Source organism: Monodelphis domestica, chromosome 3 (genome assembly GCF_027887165.1).
Source record: "Monodelphis domestica isolate mMonDom1 chromosome 3, mMonDom1.pri, whole genome shotgun sequence".
NCBI lineage: Eukaryota > Metazoa > Chordata > Mammalia > Didelphimorphia > Didelphidae > Monodelphis > Monodelphis domestica.
Genome location: NC_077229.1, coordinates 220,728,172 through 220,744,054, shown reverse-complemented (window position 1 = coordinate 220,744,054; position 15,883 = coordinate 220,728,172). Strand labels below are relative to the sequence as shown.

At 34.2% G+C, this 15,883-nt stretch overlaps 1 long non-coding RNA gene across 1 annotated transcript in view; it reads left to right on the top strand.

The window, feature by feature from the left end:
• LOC103095186 (uncharacterized) overlaps positions 1-15,883 on the top strand; it is an 83,585-nt gene that overhangs the window by 27,712 nt on the left and 39,990 nt on the right. Inside the window, exon 2 of the long non-coding RNA XR_008917632.1 lies at positions 14,778-14,973. This is a non-coding gene — a long non-coding RNA (uncharacterized LOC103095186). The remainder of the gene's footprint in view (positions 1-14,777; positions 14,974-15,883) is intronic.

Below are 15,883 nucleotides of genomic sequence, written 5' to 3'. Positions count from 1 at the left end.
GCTTCTCTAAGAATAAGCGCCCTTTGCCACACCAGAAACATTTCATTCTCTGAAGAGAAGGTCAACAATTATTCTCCTTCTCTTGTACATAGTCTTTGTGTTGACAGCTCTTGATGCAGATGGTGGCCAATGAAAAGTTACTCCATCACGCTATGTAGATCACAGAATGTGATTCTGGGTTGATGCTCTCTATTTCTCACACAAAGGAGTGTACAATGGGGAAACCACCTGAGTTGCTGATCTTGGTCTTGGTTACATGCCATTTATTTTATATTGTAACATGTATTTGCCTCTTCGGTGATTTCCTTTCCACAGGGATTTGCCTCTCAGATGCCCTGGACCCTTCTAGAACTTCAGGCTGTATTGTCTGACATTGATCCAGATAGCCTTCTTTAATATTTCCCCAGGAGATTTGAGCTAGTGAGATATAACAGATCAAGAGCCTACCTTTGGGCCAGGAACACTTGGGTTCAACTCTTACTTCTGTTTCCTATTTCCCCTGTGATCCTAGTAAAGGTTTTTAAACTCTTAATGCTCTAGGTCATCAATTCTAAAAGTGTGGCCTAGGGAATCTTGGGGATCCCTGAGACTTTTTCAGGGATTCAAAGAGATTAAAACTATTTTCATAACAATACCAAGCAGAGTCAATATAATTAAAATGGCAGTTTTAAATAGAATAGTCTACTTATTCAATACCATCTCTTATTACTAAAAATATTTCATTGAGCTATAAAAACTAACACAATTTATTTAGAAGAACAAAGGATCAAGAATATAAAAATTCATGAAAAATGTAAAAGAAGACAGTCTAGCAGTAGCAGCTTTTGAATTTTTTCATAAAGAAATAGTTTATCAAAAGAATCTGGCTAAGAAACAGGAAGATAGATCAACAGAACAGGACAGCTATACAACAAGCAATAGTAAACGATTATTGAAACCTTGTATTTGACAAAAGCATAGGTCAAGGTTTTGGGGATAAGAAATCAGTATTTGATAAAAATTATTGGGACAACTAGAAAGTAGTTTGGCAGAAACTACCTATGTACCAATATCATACACAATTCACTAAGATAAGACCAAAATGGATACATGATCTAGACAGAAAAGGAGATATTATCAAATTAGAAGAACAGAGAACATATTACCCATCATATTTTATGGAGAGGAGAGGAATTTGGGTTAACAAGAGATGGGAAACATTTGAAGTATATAAAATGGATAATTTTCGTTCATTAAACTGAAAAGATTTTGTACAAATAAAACAAATCTCACCAATATTAGAAGGAAAGAAAATTGGGGGGGAGCATTATAAACAGCCTCTCAGATAGTGACCTCATATTTAAAATATATAAAGAACTTGATCAAATTTATAAGAATAAAAGCTATCCCACAATACATAGGTAGACAAAAGATATAAGCAGATAATTATCAAAGAAAAGAAAGCCATATGTAGGTATTTGGGAAAATGCTCTATACTACTATGAATTAGAGAAATACAAATCAAAACAATTTGGAGATATCAACATATTCATCAGATTGGCCAAAATTACAAAAGGGTAAAATGACAAGTGTTGGAGAAGATTTGGAAAAATAGAGACACAAATATACTGTTGCTGGGGCTGTGAACTGATTCAACCATTTTGGAGAGCAATTTGGAGTTACACTCAGAAAGTTTTAAAATTTTGTATTTTAAACATACATTGAAATGACTTTAAACATAGCAACACTACTGCTGCATCTGTTTCCCAAGGAGATCAGGGTAAAAGGAAAGAATTAATACATTCCAAAACATATATAGTAGCTCTCTTTGTGGTAGCAAAAACCAGGAAATTGAGGTGATGTTCTTCAGTTTGAAATGACTAAACAAATTGTAGTATATGATTGTGATGGAGTATTACTTCACCATATGCTTTTTTAAATGGCTCTGAACCCTGGGAGACTTCATCTCCCAGGACTCTCTACCCCAACTTCCTCAGACAGCTCCTACTTCCCTTGTAGAAGGTGAGAAAGTATAAAAGAAAAGAGAAGTACAGGTTTTCACGCCTTTTCTGGAGAATTCCCTTTTTCTCCAGAAAACTCTTTTCCCCAGAAGCACCTTTTGCCTTTTCCTTTTTCCTTTTGCTGTTTGCCCCTACATTGCCACTGGAGATCTAATTTTCTCTAGCTTTCCCAAACCTTTGTTTTCCTAGCCTAAATAAACCTGTCTAACTATCCCTAGAGTCTGGCTTCATTTAATTTAATTTCCAAGCCTGGTGGAACTTCCAGGTAAACATGACTGCAGCTTAGACCCAGGGATCTACCTCTCCTCATTGCCTACTGATATAGACTACCTCAAAAGGTCAAAAAAACAAAATTCATATGAACAAAGGGACTCCACAGTAGGGTGCAGCATTGAAGGTATGTGAGATTTAGGCATTTCTACACTATAAGGGGGTGAAAAAGCTACCACCAAAACACAAGCTGATCTACCCTCCCCGACCCCACCTACAGAGCTAGTGCACTAAACTCAGAGCCAACTCACTAGAATCAGTGAGCAAGCAAGGGGCACCCCTAGGCCCTTGGCAGGTGTCTAAGACCACCAAAGGCCTATCCCTGAGAGAAGCTAGATTTGAGACCCCAATAGGTGGAAGAGCCCAGACCTTGGGCAGGGAGACAGCACAGAGAAGGGCTGAAAAGAGTAGAAGCTCCAGAGACTCAAGAGATGGCCTGAAGCAAAAACTTCACCTCTTAGCTCCATACACAGAAATCCTGATCTCCTCACCTCAGACTTTTGACTGGAAAGGGAAGGAAAAACCAGCATAGTGATGGCAAAAAAAAAAACACCAAGGGGAAAAAAATTCCCAAACCAAGAAGAACAAGAGGAAGGCTATGACCCTGGGTAATTTTTATGGTGGAAAAATCCAGACTACATCAGAAGAGGACAAACAAATAAATGCATCCAAACCTTCCAAAAAATGGAAATTCACCACAAATTCTTGAAGAATTTAAATTGGAGCTTATCAAAAAGATGGGAGAATATTGGCTAGAAAAGTAGGAAATAGTTCAAAAAGAAAATACCATTTTAAAAGACAGTAACTCCCAATTGGAGAAAGAAGTTCAGAAGTGAAATTAAATGATAAATAAATTGGAAACCAAAATTAAACTGCTGGAAGTCATGAAAAGCAGGATAGACCAAACCAAAAAGGAAAATTAAAAGTTTACAGCAGAAAATCAAAAATTTATAAAAAAAAACCAGTCTTTCAAGACCAGAATTGGGCAATTAGAAGCCAATGATCTCACAAAATAGAAAGAATTAATAAAGCAAAATCAAAAGATTGACAAAAGAGAAGGAAACATAAAATATCTCACTGAGAAGATGACTGACGAAGAAAACAGGTCTTGAAGAGAATCATTGGTCTACCTGAAAACCCAGAAATAAACAGAAACCTTGACATCTGAATGGAAGCCATCCAATGAGAACTGCTCCAGGAGCAGGAAACTAGAGGACAGCTCGGCCACACTCCCCAGGTGGCTGGCTCCATTGGGACCAATGAAATTATCCATGAATGAAAATCAATCTGCTGGGACCAATGAAATTATCCATGAAAACTGTCCTGATATTCTTGACAAGAAGGCAAAATAGGCATTGAAAGAACTCATAGAATACCCTCTACACTAAATCCTCAAAAGACAACCCCCAAGAATGTAATTGACAAATTTAAGAGCTTGTAAGCTAAGGAAAAAAATTTTACAAGAAGCCAAAAAAAGACAATTCAGATATCAAGGAGCACCAGTCAGGATCACACAAGACCTGGCAGCTTCCTCACTAAAGGAATGCAAGGCTTGGCACATGATATTCAGAAAGGCAAAAGAACTGGGTCTTCAACCAAGGATTACCTACCCATCAAAACAGACTATATACTTCCAGGGGAAAACATGGACATTCAACAAAATAGAAGATTTCCAAGTATTTGTAAAGAAAAGACCAGAACTGAGCAGAAAGTTTGATATCCAAACACAAAGATCAAGAGAAACATAAAAAGGTAAATAAGAAAGAGAAAGGAAAGGGTAAAAATGTTTTTTATTTAAATTTTCTTCTTTAAGGACTTCAAGTTGTTTATATTAATATATGGGGAAATGATATTTATAACTCTCAAAAATTATGTTCCCAATTATATTAATTAGAAGAATCATTCATAGGTAAAGATTGGGCTAATAAGTGGTCTAAGTTGATATGCAAAATAAGAAAAAGAGAGGGAGGAATAGACCATGACACCAAGAGAAACTTGAAGGAATAACATAAATAGGATAATTGTTATCACACAAAAAAGGTACAAGGGAAAGGGAATGGAAGAATATCATTATGAGAAGGGGAGGAAGAGAATGCTAATAGGAAATACTTAAACCTTACTCTCAGTGAAATCAATTCTGAGAGGGAAGAGGATCTAGATCCTTTGGGATATAGAATTCTATCTTACCATACAGGGAAAGTGAGAAGGGAAAAACTAAGAGGTGGGGGAGTGCGGTAGGGAGTACAAAAAAGGAAGAAAAGGGGGGATGGAACTCAATAGAAACTAAAAAATGAGAAGAAGGGGACAAAAAGGGAGGGGGTGGAAAGGGAAGTATAATAAGGGTGGGGATTAGGGGGACTGACTAAAAGCAAACCACTGATTTAAAAAATAGATAGTGAAAGAAGAAAGGGCAGAACTAGGAAAGGATATCCAAATGTTGGGGAATAAAGAGGTGGTTATTATAACTCCAAATGTGAATGGAATGAACTCATTCATAAAACAAAAGCAAATTAGAAATAAAAACCCTACCATATGTTGTCTATAAGAAACATACATGAGTCAGGTAGACACTCACAGAATAAGAATCAAAGACTGGAATAAAATCTATTGGGCTTCAACTGAGAAAAAGAAGGCAGGAGTTGCAATCATGATATCTGACAAAGCCAAAGTAAAAATAGATGTGATTAAAGAAGATAGGGAAGATAATTACATCCAGATAAAAGGTGGTATAGACAATGATGAAATATTAGTAATCAACATGTATGCACCAAATGGTATGGCATCCAAATTTCTAAAGGAGAAACTAGTAGAGTTAAAGGAAGAAATAGATAGTAAAAATATACTAGTGGGAGACCTGAACTTTCCTCTACTAAATCTAGATAAATCAAACAAAAAAAACAAAACTAAACTAAGAAAGAGGTAAGAGATGTGAATGAAATCTTAAAAAAAAACTAGAGTTAATAGATATATGGAGAAAAATAAATAGGGACAGAAAAGAATTCACCTTCTTTTCATTAGCACATGGTACATTCACAAATATTGAACATATACTGGGGCATAAAAACCTGCAAACAAGTGCAAAAAAGCAGAAACGGTAAATGCAGCTATTTTAAATCGTAATGCAATAAAAATTATAATTAGTAAGGGTACATGGAGAGCCAAAGCAAAAATTAATTGAAAATTAAATAATATGATCCTCCAAAACCAGTTAGTTAAAGAAAAAAAATCATAGAAACAATAATTTAAATGAAAAAATCATAGAAACAATAATTTCAATGAAGAAAATAATAATGATGAGACATCCTTTCAAAGTCTATAGGATGCTGCCAAAGCAGTACTCAGAGGAAAATTTATATCCTTAAGTTCATAAATTAACAAATTAGGGAGGGCAGAGGTAAAAAAATTAGTCAACCAAAGCAAAAAAAAATGGTAAGGGAACAAATTAAAAATCCCCATTTGAAAATTAAATTAGAGATACTAAAAATTAAAGAAGAAATTAATAAAATCAAAACTGAAAGAACTATTAAATTATTAAATAAGACTAAAAGCTGGTATTTTGAAAAAAAACAAATTAAATAGACAAATACTAGTCAATTTAATATAAAAGGGAAAGAAACCAAATTAACAGTATCCAAGATGAAAAGGGAGACCTCACCTCTGATGAAGAGGACATTAAGGCAATCGTTAAAAACTATTTTGCCCAATTATATGGCAATACATATAGCAATCTAGGTGATATGGATGAATATTTACAAAAATATAAATTGCCTAGATTAACAGAAAAAGAAATAGAATGCTTAAATAATCCTGTATCAGAAAAAGACTCCAGCAAGTGATCATGAGTGTCATTCATTTTGATCAGGTGGGATTTATACCAGGAATACAAGGATGATTTTTATATTAGGAAATCCATCCACATAATTGATCATATCAACAAGCAAACCAACAAAAACTCCATTATTATCTCAATAGATGCAGAAAAACCTTTGATAAAATACAACACTCATTCTTATTGAAAGCACTAGATAGTATGGGAATAGAATGGCCTTTCTTAAGAATAATAAACAGTATAAATCTAAAACCATCAGTAAGTAACATCTGCAATGGAGATAAACTAGATGCATTCCCAATGAGATCAGGAGTGAAACAAGGATGCCCATTATCACCTCTATTATTTAACATTGTACTAGAAACACTAGCAGTAGCAATTAGAGAAGAAAAAAAAAAAGAAGGCATTAAAATAGGTAATGAGGAGACCAAGCTATCACTCTTTGCAGATGATATGATGGTCTACTTAAAGAATCCTAGAGAATCAACCAAAAAGCTAGTTGAAAAAATCAACAGCTTTAGCAAAGTTTCAGATTACAAAATAAGCCCACAGAAACCATCAGCATTTCTGTATATTTCCAACACATTCAGCAGCAAGATTTAGAAAGAGAAATTTCATTTAAAATCACTCTAGGCAATATAAAATACTTAGGAATCTATCTACTGAGACAAACACAAGAACTATTTGAACACAATCACAAAACACTATCCACACAATTAAAAGTAGATCTAAATAATTGGAAAAAACATTAATTGCTCATGGGTAGAATGAACTAACATAATAAAAATGACAATCCTACCCAAACTAATTTATTTATTTAGTGCCATACCCAATAAACTACCAAGAAAAATTTTTACTGAATTAGGAAAAAACTATAACAAAATTCATTTGGAAGAACAAAAAAATCAAGAATATCCAGGGAAATATTAAAAAAATGTGAAGGAAGGTGGTCTAGCAGTACCTCACTTAATATGCATTATTTCCTAACATTTGGGATTTTCCTCTTGACAATGCTTATTTGTAATTGGATTTGCCTGTGTGATTCTTTTATTTTGATCATGTTAGGAAGCAAAAGTGTGAATACTGTGTACATTTCAGACTCTGAGCTTAGTGTCCAAACTTACATAATGCTTTGTTATAGGAAGAGAATGTACCAATGAAAGAGACTCATTCTGGTGGTCTGATATTATAGTAGATGACCAAAGTGAGGAATCTGAAGAGAATTCCTCATTAGCTATGTCTATGGCATATCAGTACCCTCTACTTAGCACTGCAATTAAATAAATAAAATAAAGCCTTGTTGATCATATATCTAAGGACAAAAAAGCCCAACCAACCAAAAAACAGGAAAAAAATAAACAAAAATCAAAGAATGAAAGAGCACATATCTTTTAGAGTATAGTATAATTTTAAAACTTCTAAACAAGAACAAAACGGAAAAACATCAGAAATCTTTCAAAGTAAAGGGAAGGGTTAACTGATACTTGCCTGGTTCTTTTACTAGGTTTCAAGTATTTCTATATACTTTTTAATTTAGCATAGATAAGCTATCCAGGGTCCTGTTTCTTCTCCTGACAATATTGACTGGTTCTATGTTTTTCATCTTTATGTTACACAGATCCAAAGTCCTTCCTATTTTCATCAGTCTCCACAGGGTGTACTCACTCCATATGCTGTCCTGGAGATTCAAACCCCTACAGATAAAGGGCTTTAGGGCTGGGAAAGATGCCAGTCATCTGGCTATACTGGTTCTTTAAGTACTACCTACTTTTCCTATCAGAACTGTAATGAAGGACATAAGAAATGGCATAGTGAAGAACTCATCCAAATAGCATCATGATAGAGTACAGGAAGACAGAGAATTCTCAATGTTGAGGTGACTGCTTATGTTACCAAAGAGGATGATAGTGGTAGGTCACAATCAAATTATGTGGATCACTTTTATTGCCACAGATGAAAACCAGTTAATGTGCATAGAATGCATTCTTTTGGCAGCTAGGTCTTACATAGTAAGTACATAGTAGACAGAGCTCTGGTCCCAGAGTCAGGGAAGGATTGAATTCACATTTAGCCCAGATGTTTTCTAACTGTATGACCCTGAACAAGTCCCTCAACCTCTTTTTCCTCACCTTCCTCAACTTTAAAATGGGGATACTAACAGCACTTACTTCATAGAATTGTTGTGAAGATTAAAGAAGATAATATTTATAAACTTCTTAGCATAGTGTCTGGGCACATTGCAGATGGTATATGAATACTGATTCCCTTTCTTTTCCCCTTATCAAAGTCTATAGATGGGGAGAAGATGCTATAAAATGGTTACAATAGGCTAACGGGCATAGGAAGTGAAGGGTGGGAGATTGCTATCAGGAAACTAGCTTTTATTAATAAGGAGGGGGGAGCTAAGGGCATTATTTATACACTAATTTTACCCAAAGTTGTTTAGCATTTTGAGTTTTGTTTTGTTTTTGACAACCTGGTCAGGCAGTAGTGTTACCTTTTTTCCGGTCAATTTCATCTTGAGTGGGGCTACATTTATGGTGCAAGTGAATTGCCCCCATTTCTCCTTCATAGATTTAGTTCAGACAAGTCAAGCTCTGAAGGTATGAGATAAATAGAAGTTTTTGTTGGCCCTGGATACAACCCATTCCTCATCAAACAGAAATTATTTAGTAGTCCTTTTCCATAGATATCTACTGTCTCATCATACCATAAAGGTGATTTGGGGTTTACAAAGGATAGATGCCTGCTGAAAGCAAGTTCTAAGAGTCTTTAACAAGTGAAGAAAGCTTGGAGTGCTGGCTGAATGGCAAATGATATGCTGACTCTCTGAAGACTAGTATAAGTAAGGTGAAAGATTCATCACCACAAAATTGGTCACCATAGAAGAAGTTTTGGGGGGCAACTATTCCCCAGAGAAAGAAAAAATACAAAATGACCCTCATTCCCTTTTTTCATCCTTTTTAAAAATAAATAATAGTGACTGAATAGCAAAAAAGGGAGCAGATGGGTCAAAGAAAAAAAAACATTTTATAATATACAAATATTAATTTACAAGTTTCACCTCTAACTTGAGATCTTTATTCAATAATCAGTAAGCTAAAACATGCCTGGAGGAACTGACACAACACATTCACATTAACATTCTTCTTATAAACCTAACCAGAAAACATGTGAAAGTTGTAGCTCAATGGAAAGACTTGGAAAGATTCCTAGGAAATTCTTCTTATAGAGGCAAATAAACTTGGTAGAACTGGTTGGTATGAGACCCAACTAAAATGAATCATTCTCAAGTTATTTTAAGTGAAACCAGAAGAAAAATAACAAATAGGTGTAAAATAGAACCTATCTACCTGAACACTTTTAATGCTCTACAATTGGTGCACCATAAGAGAATAACTATTTTTTACATAATGATTTAAAGTTTCCAAAAAATTTACAAATATTATCTGATTTTATCCTCGCAACAGCCTTGAGAATGAATGCTACTGGAAACATTTTTCATATAAGGCTACTGACTTCCCTAGAGTTACACATCCAGTAGGTTTTTGAGGCTAGATTTGAACACTAGATCTTCTTTACTACAAGTCCAGGATCAAATCCATTGTATCACCTAGGCTTTATAAGGGATTTAGCATGTTTTGACTCTACTTATTGGTTACCTCATGTACTAAGATAGGAAAAAGGCACTTACATCAAGAATAGGGCTAGACTGGTAAAAATACAAGCAAAAGAAATATGTACTTGAAATGACACTATTTTAAAGGCATACAAGGGATGAAATTTCAAAATAACTCAAAGGGAAGGACATTCTAAAACAATAGAAAATACCATAAATGGTAGTTTTACACTATAATAAACAGAAGACTTCTAATCCAAGTACCTATTTTCTCATCTTTATAAAATTATTATGAGAATTGAATGTTCAGTGAAATAAATGAGAGAAGAAATAGGTAAATGTTTTCAGGAGATTTTCTACAACAAACTGTATTATAACACAATTCAAAGTATTGAAAGTTTTATACAAGGATGTCTCATAGAATTTATTCTTATATAACACTTGAACTAAATCAAAGAAACAGAAGGCATCATCACTAATCTTTTTTTGTGTCTATTGTGATAGAACCTTGAAGGTACTCATTAGCCAAGGTATCTCTAAATGCATAATTTAAAATTATTTCACACTGAAGAATGCAACTATGCTTACATGGATGGATGCTCAATGATTTGTTGGATATCAACATGCAACATTGTATGAGCAATGTTATATAGGGTCACCTTTTCTTTTAACTAGTATCATGGACAGTACAGTTCAAATAGAAGGAGGATGCCCTATTGAGGGTGAGCATCTTCAGATATTCCTATTTGCAAGTGCCATTGAATGCCAAGCCCTAAATCAATATAATTCTTTTTAATGGAATTCATGCCAATGCAAATGATTTGGTTTAATGATTCAAAGTTCAAAACCCAAAGGAATGAAAGATTCCTGTTGTTGACCCAATGGCACAGCTAGATCAGCAATTTATATATATATATATATATATATATATATATATATAAATTTATGCAATGAAAATGATTCCAGTAGCACTTATTCCTAGTGCTGCTAGGATAAAATGAGATAATATTTGTAAATTTTTGAAAACTTTATTATCTCCCTCTCTCTCTCTCTATATATATATGTATATATAGAGAGAGCATAGAGAACATGTGCTATAGATAAACAGTCATCTGGATGTAAAATAAGTAAGAAGAGAATATTAGACTAGATTACATATTACATTGTGGAAACTTTGAGGTGCTTTCATGGTCCCATATTGCTCTAGCCACAGATTGTGATAATCAGAAACATGATTATTCTCTTGATGACCCCATAGTTTTATAAGTCATAAAGCATCATGATCTCAGAAGAATTGATATACATATATTTTGTACATATAAAATAATACTTATCATTTTTCTATTGTATAAATTTTATGAAGCTATTTGCAACCATTAAATTTTATTTGACCCTTACAATAAACTTTTAAGGTCGATGATATTATTATCCTATTTTTTTTAAATGAAGAAATTAGGGCTAAGAGATTACTTGCTCAGTGTTTCAAGCTAGTAAGAGAGGCAAGATTTGATCTCAGGTATTCTTGGCTCCATGTCCATCCTTCTGTCTTATGTGCAAGCTAGCTTCTTTTTTTTTACAAGTACCTTGTTATTTTTGTGGAGGTAAAAAAGGGAGAAAGCAAGTATCTAGTGCACTGAATAGATATTCTATGAAAGATGTATATGGGAAGATATGGTCAAGAATCATACAGACTGAGAAATCATGGAGGTGTTGCATTAGTAGAAGTACAACCTACACTATTAAAATAATTAAAATAAAATATATAAAAAAATAAAATAAAATAAAATAAAGTGCCATAAGAGAAATATGTCACAAAGTCACATTTTTATATACTTTTGTTGTTTTTTAACTTTGTATAGCCTCATTTGGGGGTTTCTTAGCAAAAACATGGGAGTGGTTTTCTATTTCCTTCCCCAGTTCATGATATAGATGAGGAAATTGAGGCAAACAGTCAAATAACTTGCCCATGGTAAGAAAGCTAGTAAGAATCTGAGGCCAGATTTGAATTCAGGAAGATGAATCTTCCTGATTCCAGGCCCAATACTCCATTCACTAAGTCCCCTAGTTGCTAGGGCTGTGTGATTCTCTCATAAAGACTTCCAAATAGTAAAGCTTGACAAATATTGCATTTTTGATGACAACAAATATCAATACAAAATGACATTTTCCCCCAAGAACAATTTCACTGAATGAGGGGTATCTGTATTACTTTGTGATAAAAATTCATATACCTCCTCAAACAAAATAATTCCTCCATCTCTGAATTTTCCTGGTTGTTGCCAATCCCACCCGCAGGATGCTTTTGCCATATGGCATCTACTAGATGTTCAGTACCCTGCCAATCAAATACTGAGATATGGTGTTGTCAGTCCTCACAGTACTAAACATTCTGATAGAGGCTCCAAGGAAAGTTTCCAGAAATCACAGCCCCACATAGACTTAGGGTTCAAAGCACCAATAACCTCCAGCAACTCTAGTATCTATTCTTACTGATCTAAGAAATCTAGAAGCAAGCCCCTAATTTCCAGATTTTCAACCTAACAAGGTTCACACTGCCCAATATCACAGTCTACTCACATATCTAGGTACTCTTCTTTAGATCTATTACTTGTATAAATTCCTGTTTACTAGTTACTTACACTCCAAATCTAGCAGTACCACAATTTTGAGTCTGGAAGATTGGACAAAGAGTGGTTTAATGACAGAGAAGGGTAAGATGAAAAGGGGACTGGTTTGGAGAAAGGAGATTAGTTCATTAAACACATTGAGTTTGAAGTATCTATGAACTGTCTCAGTGGTGATTAGTGAACTGAATTCCTATCAATAACATGAAAAATGCTTGGAATCTATTCCTTTTTCTTTTTTTTCCCCCTAATGACATTTTCAGGCTTAGTCTAGACACAGAAAGCTATGTTGAGCTTCTATAGGAAATGCATCTATTTCATTTAGTTACATTTTATAGGTTCTCCAGGCTTTTGTAATTCTGGGAAATGGTCCATCTAATTACTACTTAGAGAGGCTGGAAGGAAGGAAGGATGAGTATTTAAAGTTGGATCATCACTCAAATATATTACATAATCCCTTTATCAACAGAGGACAAGCTCTGGTAGGTTCTAACCTCCTGGAAAAGTGTTGTGTATAATTCTAGTGAAAGGCTATGTCAGCATAGTTCAGTACAAAATGGTTCATCCCTAGCAAGCTTCCCAGAGGCCATGGTAATGAATGAAACAAAGATGAAACAAACAAACAAAATATTAATAAAATGGTCTTTAGTCTTGAGGGGAGATCTTTTCTACTTGTGGATTAAAATGAGTAAATATAGTAAGATTGATGGAAAGTGGGACAGAAAATGAACAAAATCATGATTTTAGGCTATTTATATTACCTTGTCTACTGATAATTTACATGTGAGATTCTTGAATATTGACCAATAAATGGATATATTGATAGTGGAACAGAAAGTTGCAGTCATATGGAAAAATAGCTCAGACTCTGATTGGGAAAGCAAAATAAAGGAATTGGCAGGGTGAGTTTTATCATGCACTTAAAACAAAACTTTCCTTTAATACTGGAGTGTTTAAGGCAGTTTTCATGATAAGAAATTAGAAAAAAATGAAAAGTGAAAATAGTTACAATATATGCGCCAACATCTGTTGCCAAAAAAGTATACAAAGAACTCAATAAAGTTGTCAGTTAAATGAACACACATTTTAATATTTTATAACTTAAATATTCAAAGATGGGCATAGGGTAGGACAGTTAAAGATATGGTCTGAGTATAAAAGAAAGGAGAAAAAAGGGTTGATATGGAAGCATTAAGATTTTATAACAAATACTTTCTTCAAGATAAGATTTGGAAGGTTTTGTATAATATCAAATAACATTGTAGGCAATAAAGTCTATTATATCCTGAATTGAAACCTCTAGTTACTGGTATAGGATTAATTTCTTAATTAGCTATCTATGTATAATCAGAAGAAAAGATCAGTTTCAACAACATTTTTGATGAACAGAGAAGACATAGGTAGCTTAAATTAGAGGCAACTCAAACTTGACCTAGTCATACAAACTGCCCATGCCAGAGAATGAGGAATTGATGAAACAACAGTCATCATCACAAACTATAATAAGTTCTGAAAGAATATAAATCAATCACTAAAACAAGGAGAAAAGACGTAACAAATGCCTTAACCAGAAAGCACTTTATCTTTTTCTCTGGGAGAAAGTTATGACAAATGAGGGCAACCTCTGTTAGTATTAAAATTAATTTGTAGAGAATATTATAGTGTTTTGTACACTCATAAAATCATGAGAAGTAATGGGCAGAAGATTGAGAATGTTTGGGAAGAGACCTAATTAAATCACATAATCTTGAAGTCTTTAAAGAATGAAATTGGAAGGATAAGAAAGAGATGGAAATGAAAAAGGTTAGTTAGAATTTTTACAATAAACTTTGGTGAGTTTTGGTGACTGAGAATTGTGAAACATAGACTTGATATCATGGTCACCATGTTGTTGCATTAGGAACCAGAAATGTCATAAAACAAAAACAGTTATAGAAAAGAAAATTGAGGAAACATTTCATTCAAATAGCATACATAGTAATAACTATAAAATTGTAAAGATTTCAAGGAAGTTGCTCTCAAGATCTGAGAAGAGACAACATGAAAAGCATAGAAATAATCATGAATCTATTAAAGTTTTTCAATGGTGTCAATAAAATGTTGTATGTCCTTCATTTTGAAGAGGAATCATGACATGGGGTGATGTCAGTTTTTTAAACCCTTACCTTCTGTCTTGGAGTCAATACTGTGTATTGGCTCCAAGGCAGAAGAGTGGTAAGGGCTAGGCAATGGGGGTCAAGTGACTTGCCCAGGGTCACACAGCTAGGAAGTGTCTGAGGCCAGATTTGAACCTAGGACCTCCTTTCTCTAGGCTTGACTCTCAATCCACTGAGCTACCCAGCTACCCCCATGGGGTGATGTCTTGATTCATGTAAAAGTTGTATTTAAATGAAGCAGAGTTGTTCAAAGTCATCTCTGTATACTCTTTCTTTCAGAATCACAGAATCCAGGGGCAAGGCAAAAATCAAGATAATTGGAGATGGACTCTGATAAAGTGGATGAACTTGGTTTCTCTGGTGTCTGATCAAGCTGTAATCACTCTAAAGTACCCCGTTCAGTCACCTTCAAGGCTATTGGAGCAGATTGTTTTCATCTTTCCTTTGTCCTGGAAGAAGCCTTCACATGCTTGAGGTAGGCATCCTCCTAATTAATCAATGGGTTTGAAATTTGTTAGCTACCCTCAAACGGAATTAGCCCAACTACTGAGGTTGTTTTACTGGGGTATGATCCCTGTGTATGCTATAGCTTCTTGGAGCCAGAGGCGAGAGGTGAGTAAAAGGTTATACCAAAGGTAAATGAGTCTTTTTTTGTTTTGAGTTCTTGGTGGTATCTTTGCAGTGCTGATAATAGTTAAATCATTCACAATTGATTATCTTTATTATCATACATTATTGCTGTTATTGTGTAAAATGTTAACCTGGTTGTCCTCACTATACTTTGCATCACATCATATAAATCTTTCCAGATTTTTCTTTGTGGTTCTCCTGTTCATCATTTCTTATGGCACAATAGTATTCCATGATAATCATAGACTACAACTTGTCCAATCATTCCCCAATTGATGAACATCGTTGCATGTTCCAATTCTTTGCCACTGCAAAAAGAATTGCTAAAATATTTTTGTATACATACTTCTCTATCTTTGATCTCTTTGAGTTAGAGTCCTACTAGCGATATTGCTGGGTCAAGTTGTAGACACAATTTTATGGCCCTTTGACGATCATTGAAAATTGTTGTTCAGAAACTGTATCAGTTCACAGCTTGAAAAAGGCTGCCATAGAAGGAACTGATGGAGTGAATGTAGATTGAAACAACATTTTAATTTTATTTCCTCCATGAGTTTATTTCTTGTATACATGTCTTCTTTCACAACATAATGAACATAGAAATGTTTTGCATGATAGCATATGTATAACCTATATCATATTACCTGCCATCTCAGGGAAGAAGGAGAATTGGGAGGAAGAGACTATAGATCGCAATATGCAAGAAAATGATTATTTAAAATTATATTTACATGGAATAATAATAACATAAGTTA